The sequence below is a fragment of the Oncorhynchus keta genome, chromosome 6 (assembly GCF_023373465.1).
Source record: "Oncorhynchus keta strain PuntledgeMale-10-30-2019 chromosome 6, Oket_V2, whole genome shotgun sequence".
Lineage (NCBI taxonomy): Eukaryota > Metazoa > Chordata > Actinopteri > Salmoniformes > Salmonidae > Oncorhynchus > Oncorhynchus keta.
Window position 1 is genome coordinate 43,918,265 of NC_068426.1, and position 22,870 is coordinate 43,941,134.

General features: G+C 46.8%; 1 pseudogene; it reads right to left on the reverse strand.

Moving 5' to 3' along the window:
* Positions 1 to 17,865: 17,865 nt before the first annotated feature.
* Positions 17,866 to 22,870, reverse strand: part of LOC118385557 (serine/threonine-protein phosphatase 2A catalytic subunit beta isoform-like) — a 369,785-nt pseudogene continuing 364,780 nt past the window's right edge.

Consider the following 22,870-nt stretch of genomic DNA (forward strand, 5'->3'; position numbering starts at 1 on the left):
GCGGCAGGTAGCCTAGCGGTTAGAGCGTGGGCCTCTAGTAAATTAGGGTTCTCTAGTGGGTTCTCTAGTAAATTAGTAAGAATAAGGACATTTGGGCGGCAGGTAGCCTAGCGGTTAGAGCGTGGGCCAGTGGGTTCTCTAGTAAATTAGTAAGAATAAGGACATTTGGGCGGCAGGTAGCCTAGCGGTTAAGAGCGTGGGCCAGTGGGTTCTCTAGTAAATTAGTAAGAATAAGGACATTTGGGCGGCAGGTAGCCTAGCGGTTAAGAGCGTGGGCCAGTGGGTTCTCTAGTAAATTAGTAAGAATAAGGACATTTGGGCGGCAGGTAGCCTAGCGGTTAAGAGCGTGGGCCAGTGGGTTCTCTAGTAAATTAGTAAGAATAAGGACATTTGGGCGGCAGGTAGCCTAGCGGTTAGAGCGTGGGCCAGTGGGTTCTCTAGTAAATTAGTAAGAATAAGGACATTTGGGCGGCAGGTAGCCTAGCGGTTAGAGCGTGGGCCAGTGGGTTCTCTAGTAAATTAGTAAGAATAAGGACATTTGGGCGGCAGGTAGCCTAGCGGTTAGAGCGTGGGCCAGTGGGTTCTCTAGTAAATTAGTAAGAATAAGGACATTTGGGCGGCAGGTAGCCTAGCGGTTAGAGCGTGGGCCAGTGGGTTCTCTAGTAAATTAGTAAGAATAAGGACATTTGGGCGGCAGGTAGCCTAGCGGTTAGAGCGTGGGCCAGTGGGTTCTCTAGTAAATTAGTAAGAATAAGGACATTTGGGCGGCAGGTAGCCTAGCGGTTAGAGCGTGGGCCAGTGGGTTCTCTAGTAAATTAGTAAATAACATTTGGGCGGCAGGTAGCCTAGCGGTTAGAGCGTGGGCCAGTGGGTTCTCTAGTAAATTGTAAGAATAAGGACATTTGGGCGGCAGGTAGCCTAGCGGTTAGAGCGTGGGCCAGTGGGTTCTCTAGTAAATTAGTAAGAATAAGGACATTTGGGCGGCAGGTAGCCTAGCGGTTAGAGCGTGGGCCAGTGGGTTCTCTAGTAAATTAGTAAGAATAAGGACATTTGGGCGGCAGGTAGCCTAGCGGTTAGAGCGTGTGGGCCAGTGGGTTCTCTAGTAAATTAGTAAGAATAAGGACATTTGGGCGGCAGGTAGCCTAGCGGTTAGAGCGTGGGCCAGTGGGTTCTCTAGTAAATTAGTAAGAATAAGGACATTTGGGCGGCAGGTAGCCTAGCGGTTAGAGCGTGGGCCAGTGGGTTCTCTAGTAAATTAGTAAGAATAAGGACATTTGGGCGGCAGGTAGCCTAGCGGTTAGAGCGTGGGCCAGTGGGTTCTCTAGTAAATTAGTAAGAATAAGGACATTTGGGCGGCAGGTAGCCTAGCGGTTAGAGCGTGGGCCAGTGGGTTCTCTAGTAAATTAGTAAGAATAAGGACATTTGGGCGGCAGGTAGCCTAGCGGTTAGAGCGTGGGCCAGTGGGTTCTCTAGTAAATTAGTAAGAATAAGGACATTTGGGCATTTGGCAGGTAGCCTAGCGGTTAGAGCGTGGGCCAGTGGGTTCTCTAGTAAATTAGTAAGAATAAGGACATTTGGGCGGCAGGTAGCCTAGCGGTTAGAGCGTGGGCCAGTGGGTTCTCTAGTAAATTAGTAAGAATAAGGACATTTGGGCGGCAGGTAGCCTAGCGGTTAGAGCGTGGGCCAGTGGGTTCTCTAGTAAATTAGTAAGAATAAGGACATTTGGGCGGCAGGTAGCCTAGCGGTTAGAGCGTGGGCCAGTGGGTTCTCTAGTAAATTAGTAAGAATAAGGACATTTGGGCGGCAGGTAGCCTAGCGGTTAGAGCGTGGGCCAGTGGGTTCTCTAGTAAATTAGTAAGAATAAGGACATTTGGGCGGCAGGTAGCCTAGCGGTTAGAGCGTGGGCCAGTGGGTTCTCTAGTAAATTAGTAAGAATAAGGACATTTGGGCGGCAGGTAGCCTAGCGGTTAGAGCGTGGGCCAGTGGGTTCTCTAGTAAATTAGTAAGAATAAGGACATTTGGGCGGCAGGTAGCCTGACGGTTAGAGCGTGGGCCAGTGGGTTCTCTAGTAAATTAGTAAGAATAAGGACATTTGGGCGGCAGGTAGCCTAGCGGTTAGAGCGTGGGCCAGTGGGTTCTCTAGTAAATTAGTAAGAATAAGGACATTTGGGCGGCAGGTAGCCTAGCGGTTAGAGCGTGGGCCAGTGGGTTCTCTAGTAAATTAGTAAGAATAAGGACATTTGGGCGGCAGGTAGCCTAGCGGTTAGAGCGTGGGCCAGTGGGTTCTCTAGTAAATTAGTAAGAATAAGGACATTTGGGCGGCAGGTAGCCTAGCGGTTAGAGCGTGGGCCAGTGGGTTCTCTAGTAAATTAGTAAGAATAAGGACATTTGGGCGGCAGGTAGCCTAGCGGTTAGAGCGTGGGCCAGTGGGTTCTCTAGTAAATTAGTAAGAATAAGGACATTTGGGCGGCAGGTAGCCTAGCGGTTAGAGCGTGGGCCAGTGGGTTCTCTAGTAAATTAGTAAGAATAAGGACATTTGGGCGGCTGGGCGGTAGCCTAGCGGTTAGAGCGTGGGCCAGTGGGTTCTCTAGTAAATTAGTAAGAATAAGGACATTTGGGCGGCAGGTAGCCTAGCGGTTAGAGCGTGGGCCAGTGGGTTCTCTAGTAAATTAGTAAGAATAAGGACATTTGGGCGGCAGGTAGCCTAGCGGTTAGAGCGTGGGCCAGTGGGTTCTCTAGTAAATTAGTAAGAATAAGGACATTTGGGCGGCAGGTAGCCTAGCGGTTAGAGCGTGGGCCAGTGGGTTCTCTAGTAAATTAGTAAGAATAAGGACATTTGGGCGGCAGGTAGCCTAGCGGTTAGAGCGTGGGCCAGTGGGTTCTCTAGTAAATTAGTAAGAATAAGGACATTTGGGCGGCAGGTAGCCTAGCGGTTAGAGCGTGGGCCAGTGGGTTCTCTAGTAAATTAGTAAGAATAAGGACATTTGGGCGGCAGGTAGCCTGCGGTTAGAGCGTGGGCCAGTGGGTTCTCTAGTAAATTAGTAAGAATAAGGACATTTGGGCGGCAGGTAGCCTAGCGGTTAGAGCGTGGGCCAGTGGGTTCTCTAGTAAATTAGTAAGAATAAGGACATTTGGGCGGCAGGTAGCCTAGCGGTTAGAGCGTGGGCCAGTGGGTTCTCTAGTAAATTAGTAAGAATAAGGACATTTGGGCGGCAGGTAGCCTAGCGGTTAGAGCGTGGGCCAGTGGGTTCTCTAGTAAATTAGTAAGAATAAGGACATTTGGGCGGCAGGTAGCCTAGCGGTTAGAGCGTGGGCCAGTGGGTTCTCTAGTAAATTAGTAAGAATAAGGACATTTGGGCGGCAGGTTAGCGTGGGCCAGTGGTTCTCTAGTAAATTAGTAAGTGGGGCGGCAGGTAGCCTAGCGGTTAGGTGGGTTCTCTAGTAAATTAGTAAGAATAAGGACATTTGGGCGGCAGGTAGCCTAGCGGTTAGAGCGTGGGCCAGTGGGTTCTCTAGTAAATTAGTAAGAATAAGGACATTTGGGCGGCAGGTAGCCTAGCGGTTAGAGCGTGGGCCAGTGGGTTCTCTAGTAAATTAGTAAGAATAAGGACATTTGGGCGGCAGGTAGCCTAGCGGTTAGAGCGTGGGCCAGTGGGTTCTCTAGTAAATTAGTAAGAATAAGGACATTTGGGCGGCAGGTAGCCTAGCGGTTAGAGCGTGGGCCAGTGGGTTCTCTAGTAAATTAGTAAGAATAAGGACATTTGGGCGGCAGGTAGCCTAGCGGTTAGAGCGTGGGCCAGTGGGTTCTCTAGTAAATTAGTAAGAATAAGGACATTTGGGCGGCAGGTAGCCTAGCGGTTAGAGCGTGGGCCAGTGGGTTCTCTGGTAAATTAGTAAGAATAAGGACATTTGGGCGGCAGGTAGCCTAGCGGTTAGAGCGTGGGCCAGTGGGTTCTCTAGTAAATTAGTAAGAATAAGGACATTTGGGCGGCAGGTAGCCTGCGGTTAGAGCGTGGGCCAGTGGGTTCTCTAGTAAATTAGTAAGAATAAGGACATTTGGGCGGCAGGTAGCCTAGCGGTTAGAGCGTAAATTAGGGCCAAGGACATTTGGTTCTCTAGTTCTCTAAATTAGTAAGAATAAGGACATTTGGGCGGCAGGTAGCCTAGCGGTTAGAGCGTGGGCCAGTGGGTTCTCTAGTAAATTAGTAAGAATAAGGACATTTGGGCGGCAGGTAGCCTAGCGGTTAGAGCGTGGGCCAGTGGGTTCTCTAGTAAATTAGTAAGAATAAGGACATTTGGGCGGCAGGTAGCCTAGCGGTTAGAGCGTGGGCCAGTGGGTTCTCTAGTAAATTAGTAAGAATAAGGACATTTGGGCGGCAGGTAGCCTAGCGGTTAGAGCGTGGGCCAGTGGGTTCTCTAGTAAATTAGTAAGAATAAGGACATTTGGGCGGCAGGTAGCCTAGCGGTTAGAGCGTGGGCCAGTGGGTTCTCTAGTAAATTAGTAAGAATAAGGACATTTGGGCGGCAGGTAGCCTAGCGGTTAGAGCGTGGGCCAGTGGGTTCTCTAGTAAATTTTGGGCGGCAGTAAGAATAAGGACATTTGGGCGGCAGGTAGCCTAGCGGTTAGAGCGTGGGCCAGTGGGTTCTCTAGTAAATTAGTAAGAATAAGGACATTTGGGCGGTAGCAGGTAGCCTGGCGGTTAGAGCGTGGGCCAGTGGGTTCTCTAGTAAATTAGTAAGAATAAGGACATTTGGGCGGCAGGTAGCCTAGCGGTTAGAGCGTGGGCCAGTGGGTTCTCTAGTAAATTAGTAAGAATAAGGACATTTGGGCGGCAGGTAGCCTAGCGGTTAGAGCGTGGGCCAGTGGGTTCTCTAGTAAATTAGTAAGAATAAGGACATTTGGGCGGCAGGTAGCCTAGCGGTTAGAGCGTGGGCCAGTGGGTTCTCTAGTAAATTAGTAAGAATAAGGACATTTGGGCGGCAGGTAGCCTAGCGGTTAGAGCGTGGGCCAGTGGGTTCTCTAGTAAATTAGTAAGAATAAGGACATTTGGGCGGCAGGTAGCCTAGCGGTTAGAGCGTGGGCCAGTGGGTTCTCTAGTAAATTAGTAAGAATAAGGACATTTGGGCGGCAGGTAGCCTAGCGGTTAGAGCGTGGGCCAGTGGGTTCTCTAGTAAATTAAGGACATTTGGGCGGCAGAATAAGGACATTTGGGCGGCAGGTAGCCTAGCGGTTAGAGCGTGGGCCAGTGGGTTCTCTAGTAAATTAGTAAGAATAAGGACATTTGGGCGGCAGGTAGCCTGCAGCGGTTAGAGCGTGGGCCAGTGGGTTCTCTAGTAAATTAGTAAGAATAAGGACATTTGGGCGGCAGGTAGCCTAGCGGTTAGAGCGTGGGCCAGTGGGTTCTCTAGTAAATTAGTAAGAATAAGGACATTTGGGCGGCAGGTAGCCTAGCGGTTAGAGCGTGGGCCAGTGGGTTCTCTAGTAAATTAGTAAGAATAAGGACATTTGGGCGGCAGGTAGCCTAGCGGTTAGAGCGTGGGCCAGTGGGTTCTCTAGTAAATTAGTAAGAATAAGGACATTTGGGCGGCAGGTAGCCTAGCGGTTAGAGCGTGGGCCAGTGGGTTCTCTAGTAAATTAGTAAGAATAAGGACATTTGGGCGGCAGGTAGCCTAGCGGTTAGAGCGTGGGCCAGTGGGTTCTCTAGTAAATTAGTAAGAATAAGGACATTTGGGCGGCAGGTAGCCTAGCGGTTAGAGCGTGGGCCAGTGGGTTCTCTAGTAAATTAGTAAGAATAAGGACATTTGGGCGGCAGGTAGCCTAGCGGTTAGAGCGTGGGCCAGTGGGTTCTCTAGTAAATTAGTAAGAATAAGGACATTTGGGCGGCAGGTAGCCTAGCGGTTAGAGCGTGGGCCAGTGGGTTCTCTAGTAAATTAGTAAGAATAAGGACATTTGGGCGGCAGGTAGCCTAGCGGTTAGAGCGTGGGCCAGTGGGTTCTCTAGTAAATTAGTAAGAATAAGGACATTTGGGCGGCAGGTAGCCTAGCGGTTAGAGCGTGGGCCAGTGGGTTCTCTAGTAAATTAGTAAGAATAAGGACATTTGGGCGGCAGGTAGCCTAGCGGTTAGAGCGTGGGCCAGTGGGTTCTCTAGTAAATTAGTAAGAATAAGGACATTTGGGCGGCAGGTAGCCTAGCGGTTAGAGCGTGGGCCAGTGGGTTCTCTAGTAAATTAGTAAGAATAAGGACATTTGGGCGGCAGGTAGCCTAGCGGTTAGAGCGTGGGCGGCAGTGGGTTCTCTAGTAAATTAGTAAGAATAAGGACATTTGGGCGGCAGGTAGCCTAGCGGTTAGAGCGTGGGCCAGTGGGTTCTCTAGTAAATTAGTAAGAATAAGGACATTTGGGCGGCAGGTAGCCTAGCGGTTAGAGCGTGGGCCAGTGGGTTCTCTAGTAAATTAGTAAGAATAAGGACATTTGGGCGGCAGAGCCTAGCGGTTAGAGCGTGGGCATTTCTCTAGTAAATTAGTAAGAATAAGCATTTGGTAGGTAGCCTAGCGGTTAGAGCGTGGGCCAGTGGGTTCTCTAGTAAATTAGTAAGAATAAGGACATTTGGGCGGCAGGTAGCCTAGCGGTTAGAGCGTGGGCCAGTGGGTTCTCTAGTAAATTAGTAAGAATAAGGACATTTGGGCGGCAGGTAGCCTAGCGGTTAGAGCGTGGGCCAGTGGGTTCTCTAGTAAATTAGTAAGAATAAGGACATTTGGGCGGCAGGTAGCCTAGCGGTTAGAGCGTGGGCCAGTGGGTTCTCTAGTAAATTAGTAAGAATAAGGACATTTGGGCGGCAGGTAGCCTAGCGGTTAGAGCGTGGGCCAGTGGGTTCTCTAGTAAATTAGTAAGAATAAGGACATTTGGGCGGCAGGTAGCCTAGCGGTTAGAGCGTGGGCCAGTGGGTTCTCTAGTAAATTAGTAAGAATAAGGACATTTGGGCGGCAGGTAGCCTAGCGGTTAGAGCGTGGGCCAGTGGGTTCTCTAGTAAATTAGTAAGAATAAGGACATTTGGGCGGCAGGTAGCCTAGCGGTTAGAGCGTGGGCCAGTGGGTTCTCTAGTAAATTAGTAAGAATAAGGACATTTGGGCGGCAGGTAGCCTGGCGGTTAGAGCGTGGGCCAGTGGGTTCTCTAGTAAATTAGTAAGAATAAGGACATTTGGGCGGCAGGTAGCCTAGCGGTTAGAGCGTGGGCCAGTGGGTTCTCTAGTAAATTAGTAAGAATAAGGACATTTGGGCGGCAGGTAGCCTAGCGGTTAGAGCGTGGGCCAGTGGGTTCTCTAGTGAAATTAGTAAGAATAAGGACATTTGGGCGGCAGGTAGCCTGCGGTTAGAGCGTGGGCCAGTGGGTTCTCTAGTAAATTAGTAAGAATAAGGACATTTGGGCGGCAGGTAGCCCTAGCGGTTAGAGCGTGGGCCAGTGGGTTCTCTAGTAAATTAGTAAGAATAAGGACATTTGGGCGGCAGGTAGCCTAGCGGTTAGAGCGTGGGCCAGTGGGTTCTCTAGTAAATTAGTAAGAATAAGGACATTTGGGCGGCAGGTAGCCTAGCGGTTAGAGCGTGGGCCAGTGGGTTCTCTAGTAAATTAGTAAGAATAAGGACATTTGGGCGGCAGGTAGCCTAGCGGTTAGAGCGTGGGCCAGTGGGTTCTCTAGTAAATTAGTAAGAATAAGGACATTTGGGCGGCAGGTAGCCTAGCGGTTAGAGCGTGGGCCAGTGGGTTCTCTAGTAAATTAGTAAGAATAAGGACATTTGGGCGGCAGGTAGCCTAGCGGTTAGAGCGTGGGCCAGTGGGTTCTCTAGTAAATTAGTAAGAATAAGGACATTTGGGCGGCAGGTAGCCTAGCGGTTAGAGCGTGGGCCAGTGGGTTCTCTAGTAAATTAGTAAGAATAAGGACATTTGGGCGGCAGGTAGCCTAGCGGTTAGAGCGTGGGCCAGTGGGTTCTCTAGTAAATTAGTAAGAATAAGGACATTTGGGCGGCAGGTAGCCTAGCGGTTAGAGCGTGGGCCAGTGGGTTCTCTAGTAAATTAGTAAGAATAAGGACATTTGGGCGGCAGGTAGCCTAGCGGTTAGAGTGGGTTCGTGTAAGAATAAGGACCAGGTGGGTTCTCTAGTGGGTTCTCTAGTAAATTAGTAAGAATAAGGACATTTGGGCGGCAGGTAGCCTAGCGGTTAGAGCGTGGGCCAGTGGGTTCTCTAGTAAATTAGTAAGAATGTCTCACCCCATGTTATAGAATGGCTTTTATTCACATTACACCTGCTCACTTTCGGTTGTTTGAAAAGGAAATAATCTCCAAAATATCGTTATTTTTTAAACAAGCCTCAGAAAGTTGGTTGCAATTTCAGTTTAATCCACCTATAAAGACAAAACAAATAATATAACAAATATTGTGGTTGAACTCAAATATACTCACTGATTGAAAAGAAAAAAACATATTTTTCAAAGAAATTTTTAAAAAAGGTATAATTTTAGTGAATGATATCATAAATAGGACTGGTGGAGTTGTCACCACAGAAGTGTTTTAGGGAGAGTTTGACAGTGATACAGGCAATGAGGCAGTGATCGCTGAGATCCTGATTGAAGACAGCGGAGGTGTATTTGGAGGGCCAGTTGGTCAGGATAATGTCTATAAGGATGCCCATGTTTACAGATGTAGGGTTGTACCTGGTTGGTTCCTTAATTATTTGTGTGAGACTGAGGGCATCTAGCTTAGATTGTAGGACTGCCGGGGTGTTAAGCATATCCCAGTTTAGGTCACCTAACAGAACGAACTCTGAAGATAGATGGGGGCGATCAATTCACAAATGGTGTCCAGGGCACAGCTGGAGCTGAGGGGGTCGGTAGCAGGCGGCAACAGTGAGAGACTTATTTCTGGAGAGAGTCATTTTTTAAATTAGTAGTTCGAACTGTTTGGGTATGGACCTGGAAAGTATGACATTACTTTGCAGGCTCTCTGCAGCAGACTGCAACTCCTCCCCTTTGGCAGTTCTATCTTGACGGAAAATGTTATATTTGGGTATGGAAATCTCAGAATTTTTGGTGGCCTTCCTAAGCCAGGATTCAGACACGGCAAGGACATCAGGGTTGGCAGAGTGTGCTAAAGCAGTGAGTAAAACAAACTTCTGGAGGAGGCTTCTGATGTTGACATGCATGAAACCAGGGCTTTTTTGATCACAGAAGTCAACAAATGAGGGTGCCTGGGGACATGCAGAGCCTGGGTTTACCTCCTCATCACCCTTGGAACAGAGGAGGAGTAGGATGAGGGTGCGGCTAAAGGCTATCAAAACTGGTCGCCTAGAGCGTTGAGGGACAAAGAATAAAAAGGAGCAGATTTCTGGGCGTAATGCGCAGACAGGGGTATGGTGGGGTGCGGGTACAGCGGAGGTAAGCCCAGGCACTGGATGATGATAAGAGAGGTTGTATTTCTGGACATGCTGGTTGTATAATGGGTGAGGTCACCGCATGTGTGGGAGGTGTGACAAAGGAGGTATCAGAGGTGTGAAGAGTGGAACTAGGGGCTCCATTGTAAAACAAAACAATGATAACTAACCTGAACAACAGTATACAAGGGATATTGACATTTGAGAGAGACATACAGCAAGGCATAATGTAATCTCAGGTGTTGATTGGGAGAGTTAGCTAAAACAACAGGTGAGACAACAACAGCTCATCAGCTAACACAACAACAGCAGGTAAAATGGCGATGACTAGGCAGAGAGGGTCGGATTAACTACACACAGAGCCTGTCCCCCCAATCTATCTTCAGAGTTCGCTTTGTTAGGTGACCTAAACTGGGATATGCTTAACACCCAGGCCGCCCAACAATCTAAGCTAGATGCCTTCAGTCTCACACAAATAATTAAGGAACCAACCAGGTACAACCCTAAATCCGTAAACATAGATATTATCCTGACCAACTTGTCCTCCAAATACACCTCTGCTGTTTTCAATCAGGATCTCAAACAACCACATCTCATCACTGTCAAACACTCCCTAAAACACTTCTGCGAGCAGGCCTTTCTAATCGACCTGGCCTGGGTATCCTGGAAGGATATTTACCTCATCCCGTCAGTTGAGGATGCCTGGTTGTTCTTTAAAAGTAATTTCCTCACCATCTTAAATAAGCATGCCCCTTTCAAAAATGTAGAACTAAGAACAGATATAGCCCTTGTTCACTCCAGACCTGACTGCCCTTGACCAGCACAAAAACATCCTGTGGCGGACTGCACTAGCATCAAATAGTCCCCATATGCAACTTTTCAGGGAAGTCAGGAACCAACACACACAGTCAGTTAGGAAAACTAAGGCTAAGCTTTGTCAAACAAAATTTTGAATCCTGTAGCTCTCTCCAAAAAGTTCTGGGACACTGTACAGTCCATGGAGAATAAGAGCACCTCCTCCCAGCTGCCCACTGCTCTGAGGATAGGAAACACTGTAAAGTCCATGGAGAATAAGAGCACCTCCTCCCAGCTGCCCACGGTACTGAGGCTAGGAAACACTGTAAAGTCCATGGAGAATAAGAGCACCTCCTCCCAGCTGCCCACTGCACTGAGGCTAGGAAACACTGTAAAGTCCATGGAGAATAAGAGCACCTCATCCCAGCTACCCACTGCTCTGAGGCTAGGAAACACTGTAAAGTCCATGGAGAATAAGAACACCTCCTCCCAGCTGCCCACTGTACTGAGGCTAGGAAACACTGTGAAGTCCATGGAGAATAAGAGAATCTCCTCCCAGCTGCCCACTGCACTGAGGATAGGAAACACTAAAGTCCATGGAGAATAAGAGCACCTCCTCCCAGCTGTCCACTGCACTGAGGATAGGAAACACTGTACAGTCCATGGAGAATAAGAGGACCTCCTCCCAGCTACCCACTGCTCTGAGGCTAGGAAACACTGTACAGTCCATAGAGAATAAGAGCACCTCATCCCAGCTACCCACTGCTCTGAGGCTAGGAAACACTGTAAAGTCCATGGAGAATAAGAGCACCTCCTCCCAGCTACCCACTGCACTGAGGCTAGGAAACACTGTACAGTCCATGGAGAATAAGAGCACCTCCTCCCAGCTGCCAACTGTACTGAGGCTAGGAAACACTGTACAGTCCATGGAGAATAAGAGCACCTCCTCCCAGCTGCCCACTGTACTGAGGCTAGGAAACACTGTGAAGTCCATAGAGAATAAGAGCACCTCCTCCCAGCTGCCCACTGCACTGAGGCTAGGAAACACTGTAAAGTCCATGGAGAATAAGAGCACCTCCTCCCAGCTGCCCACTGTACTGAGGCTAGGAAACACTGTAAAGTCCATGGAGAATAAGAGCACCTCCTTCCAGCTGCCCACTGCACTGAGGATAGGAAACACTGTAAAGTCCATGGAGAATAAGAGCACCTCCTCCCAGCTGCCCACTGCAATGAGGATAGGAAACACTGTAAAGTCCATGGAGAATAAGAGCACCTCCTCCCTGCTGCCCACTGCACTGAGGCTAGGAAACACTGTAAAGTCCATGGAGAATAAGAGCACCTCCTCCCAGCTGCCCACTGCAATGAGGATAGGAAACACTGTAAAGTCCATGGAGAATAAGAGCACCTCCTCCCAGCTGTCCACTGCACTGAGGCTAGGAAACACTGTGAAGTCCATAGAGAATAAGAGCATCTCCTCCCAGCTGCCCACTGCACTGAGGCTAGGAAACACTGTGAAGTCCATGGAGAATAAGAGCACCTCCTCCCAGCTGCCCACTGCACTGAGGATAGGAAACACTAAAGTCCATGGAGAATAAGAGCACCTCCTCCCAGCTGCCCACTGCACTGAGGCTAGGAAACACTGTAAAGTCCATAGAGAATAAGAGCATCTCCTCCCAGCTGCCCACTGCACTGAGGCTAGGAAACACTAAAGTCCATGGAGAATAAGAGCACCTCCTCCCAGCTACCCACTGCACTGAGGCTAGGAAACACTAAAGTCCATGGAGAATAAGAGCACCTCCTCCCAGCTGTCCACTGCACTGAGGATAGGAAACACTGTACAGTCCATGGAGAATAAGAGGACCTCCTCCCAGCTACCCACTGCTCTGAGGCTAGGAAACACTGTACAGTCCATAGAGAATAAGAGCACCTCATCCCAGCTACCCACTGCTCTGAGGCTAGGAAACACTGTAAAGTCCATGGAGAATAAGAGCACCTCCTCCCAGCTACCCACTGCACTGAGGCTAGGAAACACTGTACAGTCCATGGAGAATAAGAGCACCTCCTCCCAGCTGCCAACTGTACTGAGGCTAGGAAACACTGTACAGTCCATGGAGAATAAGAGCACCTCCTCCCAGCTGCCCACTGTACTGAGGCTAGGAAACACTGTGAAGTCCATAGAGAATAAGAGCACCTCCTCCCAGCTGCCCACTGCACTGAGGCTAGGAAACACTGTAAAGTCCATGGAGAATAAGAGCACCTCCTCCCAGCTGCCCACTGTACTGAGGCTAGGAAACACTGTAAAGTCCATGGAGAATAAGAGCACCTCCTTCCAGCTGCCCACTGCACTGAGGATAGGAAACACTGTAAAGTCCATGGAGAATAAGAGCACCTCCTCCCAGCTGCCCACTGCAATGAGGATAGGAAACACTGTAAAGTCCATGGAGAATAAGAGCACCTCCTCCCTGCTGCCCACTGCACTGAGGCTAGGAAACACTGTAAAGTCCATGGAGAATAAGAGCACCTCCTCCCAGCTGCCCACTGCAATGAGGATAGGAAACACTGTAAAGTCCATGGAGAATAAGAGCACCTCCTCCCAGCTGTCCACTGCACTGAGGCTAGGAAACACTGTGAAGTCCATAGAGAATAAGAGCATCTCCTCCCAGCTGCCCACTGCACTGAGGCTAGGAAACACTGTGAAGTCCATGGAGAATAAGAGCACCTCCTCCCAGCTGCCCACTGCACTGAGGATAGGAAACACTAAAGTCCATGGAGAATAAGAGCACCTCCTCCCAGCTGCCCACTGCACTGAGGCTAGGAAACACTGTAAAGTCCATAGAGAATAAGAGCATCTCCTCCCAGCTGCCCACTGCACTGAGGCTAGGAAACACTAAAGTCCATGGAGAATAAGAGCACCTCCTCCCAGCTACCCACTGCACTGAGGCTAGGAAACACTAAAGTCCATGGAGAATAAGAGCACCTCCTCCCAGCTGCCCACTGTACTGAGGCTAGGAAACACTGTAAAGTCCATGGAGAATAAGAGCACCTCCTCCCAGCTGCCCACTGCACTGAGGCTAGGAAACACTTTCACCACCAATAAATCCATGATAATCGAGAATTTCAATAAGCATTTCTCTACGGCTGGCCATGCTTTCCTCCTGGCTACCCCAACCTGGCCAACAGCTCTGCACCCGTCACAGCTACTTGCCCAAGCCTCCCCAGCTTCTCCTTCACCCAAATCCAGATAGCAGATGTTCTGAAAGAGCTGCAAAACCTGGACCCGTACAAATCAGCTAGCCTAATCTATCTGGACCCTCTCTTTCTAAAATGATCCGCCGCCATTGTTGCAAAGTGCCTAAAGTAGCAGAATCACCCTGTTATGTCAAATATTATTATTTATTTTTTTACCTTTATTTAACTCAGGTACATTTACATTTACATTTAAGTCATTTAGCAGACGCTCTTATCCAGAGCGACTTACAAATTGGTGCATACACCTTATGACATCCAGTGGAACAGCCACTTACAATAGTGCATCTAAATCTTTTAGGGGGTGAGAAGGATTACTTACCCTATCCTAGGTATTCCTTGAAGAGGTGGGGTTTCAGGTGTCTCCGGAAGGTGGTGATTGACTCCGCTGTCCTGGCGTCGTGAGGGAGTTTGTTCCACCATTGGGGGCCAGAGCAGCGAACAGTTTTGACTGGGCTGAGCGGGAACTGTACTTCCTCAGTGGTAGGGAGGCGAGCAGGCCAGAGGTGGATGAACGCAGTGCCCTTGTTTGGGTGTAGGGCCTGATCAGAGCCTGGAGGTACTGAGGTGCCGTTCCCCTCACAGCTCCGTAGGCAAGCACCATGGTCTTGTAGCGGATGCGAGCTTCAACTGGAAGCCAGTGGAGAGAGCGGAGGAGCGGGGTGACGTGAGAGAACTTGGGAAGGTTGAACACCAGACGGGCTGCGGCGTTCTGGATGGGTTGTAGGGGTTTAATGGCACAGGCAGGGAGCCCAGCCAACAGCGAGTTGCAGTAATCAAGACGGGAGATGACAAGTGCCTGGATTAGGACCTGCGCCGCTTCCTGTGTGAGGCAGGGTCGTACTCTGCGGATGTTGTAGAGCATGAACCTACAGGAACGGGACACCGCCTGATGTTAGTTGAGAACGACAGGGTGTTGTCCAGGATCACGCCAAGGTTCTTAGCGCTCTGGGAGGAGGACACAATGGAGTTGTCAACCGTGATGGCGAGATCATGGAACGGGCAATCCTTCCCCGGGAGGAAGAGGAGCTCCGTCTTGCTGAGGTTCAGCTTGAGGTGGTGATCCGTCATCCACACTGATATGTCTGCCAGACATGCAGAGATGCGATTCGCCACCTGGTCATCAGAAGGGGGAAAGGAGAAGATTAATTGTGTGTCGTCTGCATAGCAATGATAGGAGAGACCATGTGAGGTTATGACAGAGCCAAGTGACTTGGTGTATAGCGAGAATAAGAGAGGGCCTAGAACAGAGCCCTGGGGGACACCAGTGGTGAGAGCGCGTGGTGAGGAGACAGATTCTCGCCACGCCACCTGGTAGGAGCGACCTGTCAGGTAGGACGCAATCCAAGCGTGGGCCGCGCCGGAGATGCCCAACTCGGAGAGGGTGGAGAGGAGGATCTGATGGTTCACAGTATCGAAGGCAGCCGATAGGTCTAGAAGGATGAGAGCAGAGGAGAGAGAGTTAGCTTTAGCAGTGCGGAGCGCCTCCGTGATACAGAGAAGAGCAGTCTCAGTTGAATGACTAGTCTTGAAACCTGACTGATTTGGATCAAGAAGGTCATTCTGAGAGAGATAGCGGTAGAGCTGGCCAAGGATGGCACGCTCAAGAGTTTTGGAGAGAAAAGAAAGAAGGGATACTGGTCTGTAGTTGTTGACATCGGAGGGATCGAGTGTAGGTTTTTTCAGAAGGGGTGCAACTCTCGCTCTCTTGAAGACGGGAGGGACGTAGCCAGCGGTCAGGGATGAGTTGATGAGCGAGGTGAGGTAAGGGAGAAGGTCTCCGGAAATGGTCTGGAGAAGAGAGGAGGGGATAGGGTCAAGCGGGCAGGTTGTTGGGCGGCCGGCCGTCACAAGACGCGAGATTTCATCTGGAGAGAGAGGGGAGAAAGAGGTCAGAGCACAGGGTAGGGCAGTGTGAGCAGAACCAGCAGTGTCGTTTGACTTAGCAAACGAGGATCGGATGTCGTCGACCTTCTTTTCAAAATGGTTGACGAAGTCATCTGCAGAGAAGGAGGAGGGGGGATTCAGGAGGGAGGAGAAGGTGGCAAAGAGCTTCCTAGGGTTAGAGGCAGATGCTTGGAATTTAGAATGGTAGAAAGTGGCTTTAGCAGCAGAGACAGAGGAGGAAAATGTAGAGAGGAGGGAGTGAAAGGATGCCAGGTCCGCAGGGAGGCGAGTTTTCCTCCATTTCCGCTCGGCTGCCCGGAGCCCTGTTCTGTGAGCTCTCAATGAGTCGTCGAGCCACGGAGGCGGGAGGGGAGGACCGAGCCGGCCTGGAGGATAGGGGACATAGAGAGTCAAAGGATGCAGAAAGGGAGGAGAGGAGGGTTGAGGAGGCAGAATCAGGAGATAGGTTGGAGAAAGTTTGAGCAGAGGGAAGAGATGATAGGATGGAAGAGGAGAGAGTAGCGGGGAGAGAGAGCGAAGGTTGGGACGGCGCGATACCATCCGAGTAGGGGCAGTGTGGGAAGTGTTGGATGAGAGCGAAAGGTAAGGTAAGAACAAATTCTTATTTTCAATGACAGCCTAGGAACAGTGGGATAACTGGTCTAGGAACAGTGGGTTAAATGCTTTGTTCAGGGGGAGAACAACAGATTTGTACCTTGTCAGCTCAGGGATTTGATCTTGCAACCTTGCAGTTACTAGTCCAACGCTCTAACTACTAAGCTACACTGAGCCTTGGATACAGCTAGTATTGCACCAAATGCACATCACTCATTCGCTTACAGCCAGTTGTGATCCAAAGCCCCACCCCCCCAAACTTTTTTCATTGGATCTACACGAATCACATAGGTTACCTATTTTGGATTTGAAACTGAGAATTTCACCTAAAGGTGACTAGTTTGCATCCCTGAATATTACAAATCAAAATAAATTGCAAATATTGTACAATCCAGGTGTGCAAACCTCTTAGACTTTCCCAGAAATACTGTAATCGCTGCCAAAGGTGATTCTATACTGAACAAAAATATAAATGCAACATGCAACAATTTAAAATATTTTACTGTTAGAAGGAAATCAGGCAATTGAAAAAAATGAATTCGGCCCTAATCCATGGATATCAGATGACTGGGAATACAGATATGCATCTGTTGGTCACAGACACCTTAAAAAAAGGTAGGGGCGTGGATCAGAAAACCAGTTAGTATCTGGTGTGGATCAGAAAACCAGTTAGTATCTGGTGTGGATCAGAAAACCAGTTAGTATCTGGTGTGGATCAGAAAACCAGTCAGTATCTGGTGTGGATCAGAAAACCAGTCAGTATCTGGTGTGGATCAGAAAACCAGTCAGTATCTGGTGGGATCAGAAAACCAGTCAGTATCTGGTGTGGATCAGAAAACCAGTCAGTATCTGGTGTGGATCAGAAAACCAGTCAGTATCTGGTGTGGATCAGAAAACCAGTCAGTATCTGGTGTGGATCAGAAAACCAGTTAGTATCTGGTGTGGATCAGAAAACCAGTCAGTATCTGGTGTGGATCAGAAAACCAGTCAGTATCTGGTGTGGATCAGAAAACCAGTCAGTATCTGGTGTGGATCAGAAAACCAGTCAGTATCTGGTGTGGATCAGAAAACCAGTCAGTATCTGGTGTGGATCAGAAAACCAGTCAGTATCTGGTGTGGATCAGAAAACCAGTCAGTATCTGGTGTGGATCAGAAAACCAGTCAGTATCTGGTGTGGATCAGAAAACCAGTCAGTATCTGGTGTGGATCAGAAAACCAGTCAGTATCTGGTGGGATCAGAAAACCAGTCAGTATCTGGTGTGGATCAGAAAACCAGTCAGTATCTGGTGTGGATCAGAAAACCAGTCAGTATCTGGTGTGGATCAGAAAACCAGTTAGTATCTGGTGTGGATCAGAAAACCAGTTAGTATCTGGTGTGGATCAGAAAACCAGTCAGTATCTGGTGTGGATCAGAAAACCAGTTAGTATCTGGTGTGGATCAGAAAACCAGTCAGTATCTGGTGTGGATCAGAAAACCAGTCAGTATCTGGTGTGACCATTTGCCTCATGAAGCATGACACATCTCCTTCGCATAGAGTTGATCAGGCCGGTTGGACGTACTGCCAGATCCTCTAAAACGACATTCGAGGCGGCTCATGGTAGAGGAATGAACATTTGATTAACTTACAATAGCTCTGGTGCACATTAATGAAGTCTGCATGCCAATTACATGCTCCTCAAAACTTGAGATATCTGTAGCATTGTGTTGTGTGACAAAATGCACATTTTAGAGTGGCCTTGTATTGTCCCCATCACAAGGTGTACCTGTGTAATGATCATGCTGTTTAATCAGCTTGATATGCCACACCTGTCAGGTGGATGGATAATCTTGACAAAGGAGAAATGCTCACTAACAGTGATGTAAACACATTTGTGGACACAATTTGAGCATATGGAACATTTTTATTTTTTTATTTTTTTATTTCAGCTCATGAAACATGGGACCAACACTTTACATGTTGAGTTTATATTTTTGTTCTGTATATAAACCTGTTAAATAAATCCATATTGCCTGGATGTTACAGCTCAATGTCAGGACAGTCTACAACCCTAGTGTCAATGGTGTAAAGTACTTAAGTAAAAATATTTGAAAGTATTAGTCATTTTCTGGGGCTACTTTACTTTTAATATTTTTGCCAACTTTAACCTCACTACATTCCAAAATAAAATGTACTTTTTACTCCATACATTCTCACTGACACCCAAAAGTACTAGTTACAATTTGAATGCTTAGCAGTACAGGAAAAAGGTCCAATTCACACACTTATTCTTTATTTTTTTACCTTTATTTAACCAGTTAAGAACATATTCTTATTTTCAATGACGGCCTGGGAACAGTGCCTGTTCAGGGGCAGAATGACAGATTTGTACCTTGTCAGCTCGGGGGTTTGAACTCACAACGCTAGTCCAACGCTCTAACCACTAGGCTACGCTGCCGCCCCCCAAGAGAACATCCATGGTTATCTGTACTGCCTCTGATCTGGTGGACTCACTAAACATAAATGCTTTGTTTGAGTGTTGGTGTGCCCTCGGCTGTCAAAAAAAGTAATTTAAAAGTCAATTGTGCCATTTGGTTTGCTAAATAAGGAATTTTATGTATAGCATTTACTTTCTACTTTTAACTCAAGTATGAAAATTGAGTACTTTTTCCACCACTGTACTTAAGCTCATTTAGTAGTATTTTACTGGGTTACTTGAGTCATTTTCTATTAAGGTATCTTTACTTTTACTCAAGTATAACAATTGAGTACTTTTCCCACCTCTGCCTAGTGTACTCTTCCCAATGCTCAAACAGTGGTTCCCAAGCTTTATTAAAACATTTTGCCACACGGATTTACTGTATGAGTGGACCATTTTGATTGAAAATATCCCTGGGAGTCAGTGGATTGGTGTCATTTACAATTAAAAGTACTTTATTAGTTCAAATGCATCCAAAGAGGCAATCATTTCATGACAAATATACAGAGGAAAATAAACAGGTAGATTAGCCCAAGGGGAAGAGTAGGAAGAAGTTTGGTGAAGAAGAGTGGGCTGGGGATGTAAGCTTGTGCATTTGTATAAAATACCATTATTCACATTCAAGGCATCGCCAATGGAAAATGTATCATTGTCCAGTGATATTTGGGTGGGGAAAGTAAGCAAGTTATTACATGTTTTGTGCAGAGTAATGTACAGTTGCAGAGAGAGGCCTCTAGTGGCCAAAAGGCCATTTTAGCACCCCCCCAAATATCATGGCCAACCGGGTAATCAGAGATCAGCCAATCGTGAAGAAAATGGACCACTTCCAAATAGAGATTGCCTCAATGGCAGTGCCTGTGCGCTCAGACGCAATAATGGGAAATACTGTATATAGGGATGCTTTCTCTCTGTGTGTAGAGCCCATGAACAAAATAACATCAATATTATACAGCAGGCAACTACAGTAAAGGCTCAAACGGAACACTGTGTTGCATTACTGAGACACAGGGCAATTTGTATTATGTACTCAATGCTTATATGGCACATTTTGGTCCATGTCAGTGCTTTCATGTTTTAACAGGTCATATGCACACAGGTTTTAGGGGTTTGTTGCTTGCTGTAGCGGTCTTGCAGTCTTCTTCCTCTTTATAAGAAGTAGTCGGGGGTACGGCGGGTGACATGGGGCTCCCCGCGTCGAGGTGCAGGGTCAAACTGAAGGCTGGAGGAGGACAGGAAATACAACATTAGGATGACTCCAATGAAGACCATTACAGAACTGGCACATTTGAACATTTCAGAACAATTACAATTGATTACAATAATTCCGGCATTTTTACCCATCTACCAATAGGTGCCCTTCTTTGCGAGGCATTGGAAAACCTCCCTGGTCTTTGTGGTTGAATCTGTGTTTGAAATTCAATGCTCGACAAAGGGACCTTACAGATAATTGTATGTGTGGGGTACAGAGATGAGGTAGTCATTCAAAAATGATGTTACACACTATTATTGCACACAGTGAGTCCATGCAACTTAAGCAACATTTGTTTTACTCTGGAACTTATTTAGGCTTGCCATAACAAAAGGGGTTGAATACTTGGCTCAAGACATTTCAGCTTTTCATTTGTAATTACATTTGTACAAATTTCAAAACACCTAATTCCACTTTGACATTACGGGGTATTGTGTGACAATACCAGTGACAAAAAATCTCAAATGAATCCATTCTACATTCAGGCTGCAACAACAATATCTGGAAAAAGTCAAGGGGTGTGAATCATTTCTGAAGGCACTGTATATATTTTGTATTTATAATATAATCACTGAGAACTAAAAATCACCAAAATAAATGCTACGCGGATGAGAAAAAAACAACTATGAATTCAGCAGCATTGATAGTTATGTTTGTGCATTGATTGTTATGTGCATTGATTGTTATGTGCATTGATTGTTATGTGCATTGATTGTTATGTGCATTGATTGTTATGTGCATTGATTGTTATGTGCATTGATTGTTATGTGCATTGATTGTTATGTGCATTGATTGTTATGTGCATTGATTGTTATGTGCATTGATTGTTATGTGCATTGATTGTTATGTGCATTGATTGTTATGTGCATTGATTGTTATGTGCATTGATTGTTATGTGCATTGATTGTTATGTGCATTGATTGCTATGTGCATTGATTGTTATGTGCATTGATTGTTATGTGCATTGATTGCTATGTGCATTGATTGTTATGTGCATTGATAACAAAAGAACACAGCATTCATGGAAAAGTGCATAGAATTTTGGAAAATTAGCACAAATCAAACAGACTTATTGTGGATACAGGACTATGCGTGTAGACGTACTGCAAATAAAAATAATGCAGTGTCACAAATACTGTTGCATTATACAACAAATGTGTCCACTCTGGTCTTGGCACGTGCACTATAGCCAACAGCTGGCAGATACAGTGCAGGTAGACTAGACGATATGTATTTGTCAAATGGCAGCCATGCATTGATAAATACACATCACCAGAATAAGTACGGTGTATCAAGCTCTCCACCATTCACTTTCACCACTCGGTGAAGTTCATCATCATTTATTTAATCTGTGGCCTAATAAACTGCATGCTTTCCCGAGTCGTAGTGGGAGGACCACACAACATATCAAGTTGACTTCAATATGATGGTTATTATACCATAAAATGCATTTCCACCGCCATTTCTCACTTTATACATTTTACAGACACAAAAATGCCGCCCTGACGTTGCTCATCCATGAATGTAGATATTATTTCATTCCTTTAGTAGATTTGTGTGCATTAGGTATTTGTTGTGGAATTGTTAGATATTGCTGCACTGTTGTTACTAGAAGCACAAGCATTTCACTACACTCACAATAACATCTGCTAACCATGTGAATGTGACCAATAACATTTGATTTGAAAAGATCCCGTGTCGAAACCAACAAATTGTCTGTCGACATTTATACAATTGTACCAGCATATCCTGTTTCCATCAGTCTGGTAGTGACTCTAAGGCATCAGGTAATTCATCTGTATGAAATGGTTGGATGGAAAACTGGTTATAAACACTAATCTGAGTTCACCTGTCCTTAGAGCCTCAGATAATCTCGATGTGACTTACAAAGAGTATTTAAGAGTATCGTCCAGTTCCATGATGGCAGCTTGGTTGCCACAGCGATAGCAGTAGTTTGGTGCACTGAAGATGGTGACAACGTTTCGGTCATGACACCAGTTGTAGCCCTGGAAAACAAAAATCAGCATCACCATAAAAAGTTAAGTGAACCTTAAATTGCTTATTCTAATCATTAGTTAGATCTTTCTGAGGGCATATGCCATGTATGTATTTTAGGTACTTAAACCCTTCCCTTACAACCAGTACATGGTTTAATTTCCAACTCTACATTCTGAGCCAGGTGAATTCCAAGGATGCGTCTCAAATAGCAATCTATTCCCCTCAGTCAATTTTAAAAAGAGAGCCCTGTTCAAAAATAGTGCACTACGTGCGGGATAGGGTTCCATTTTGGACACAAGCTGCCAGCTCCTCCCTCAAAGCCGGTAGTGGATAATACTATAAATGAAAACGGTGTACACAAGACTCCTGAATTATTTATCCATGTTAAACAGCTAACACTTGCACAGTAGCTTGCAGCTGAAACATCTAGAAAGACATGGAGGGCAAGCTAACTCAAGTGTGTCTAGGCTACATCTGCTCTTACCGCGATATCTGTTCATTTTGACATCTCAAATTCAATTCCCTCTGGGCAGTCTTAACAGACCTTCAGGTTCCATGTACAGAACGGAAGTACTACAATATTTGACTTGAAACATTTAGAAAAATTGTCCTCTCTTCCATGGGAGGATTCAAATTCTAAACCATCTACAGAAGCATTTTACTCCCAGAATCACTGTAATTGCTACATGCTTTGATACTAAAACCACCCAGACTACACTAACCAAGTGATAAAGACACTGAGCATAAACAATCTCTGCATTAACTCCTAAACTAAAAGCACAACTGTGGTTACCTCTGGTCATGAATGCCAAGCATCACGTCTGGAAGTTGGTGGGCATGGTGATGGCAGCACATGCTGTGGGGATGTTTGTCAAGGGACTGGGAGACACAGGATCAGGGTATGAACAAAGCAAAGTACAGCGAGACTTAAGAAACCTGCTCCAGAACGCTCAGAAACTCAGACTGGGGGCGAAGGTTTTCCAACATGACAACGATGCACCTGCCCAAAGGTGTCTCTGAATGCCAGCACCTCCACTATAAAAAGGGGGGCAGATGCCCCAGCCCCCACGGTCATCTGGTCCCATAGTAATGAACATCTCTGACCAGACAGCAGGTTTCTCAGCCAGTTGAAATCATGGGGCATCATTTTTGATGGATATATATACAAAGACATATCAATTGAAAAAGGAAAAACAAAATGA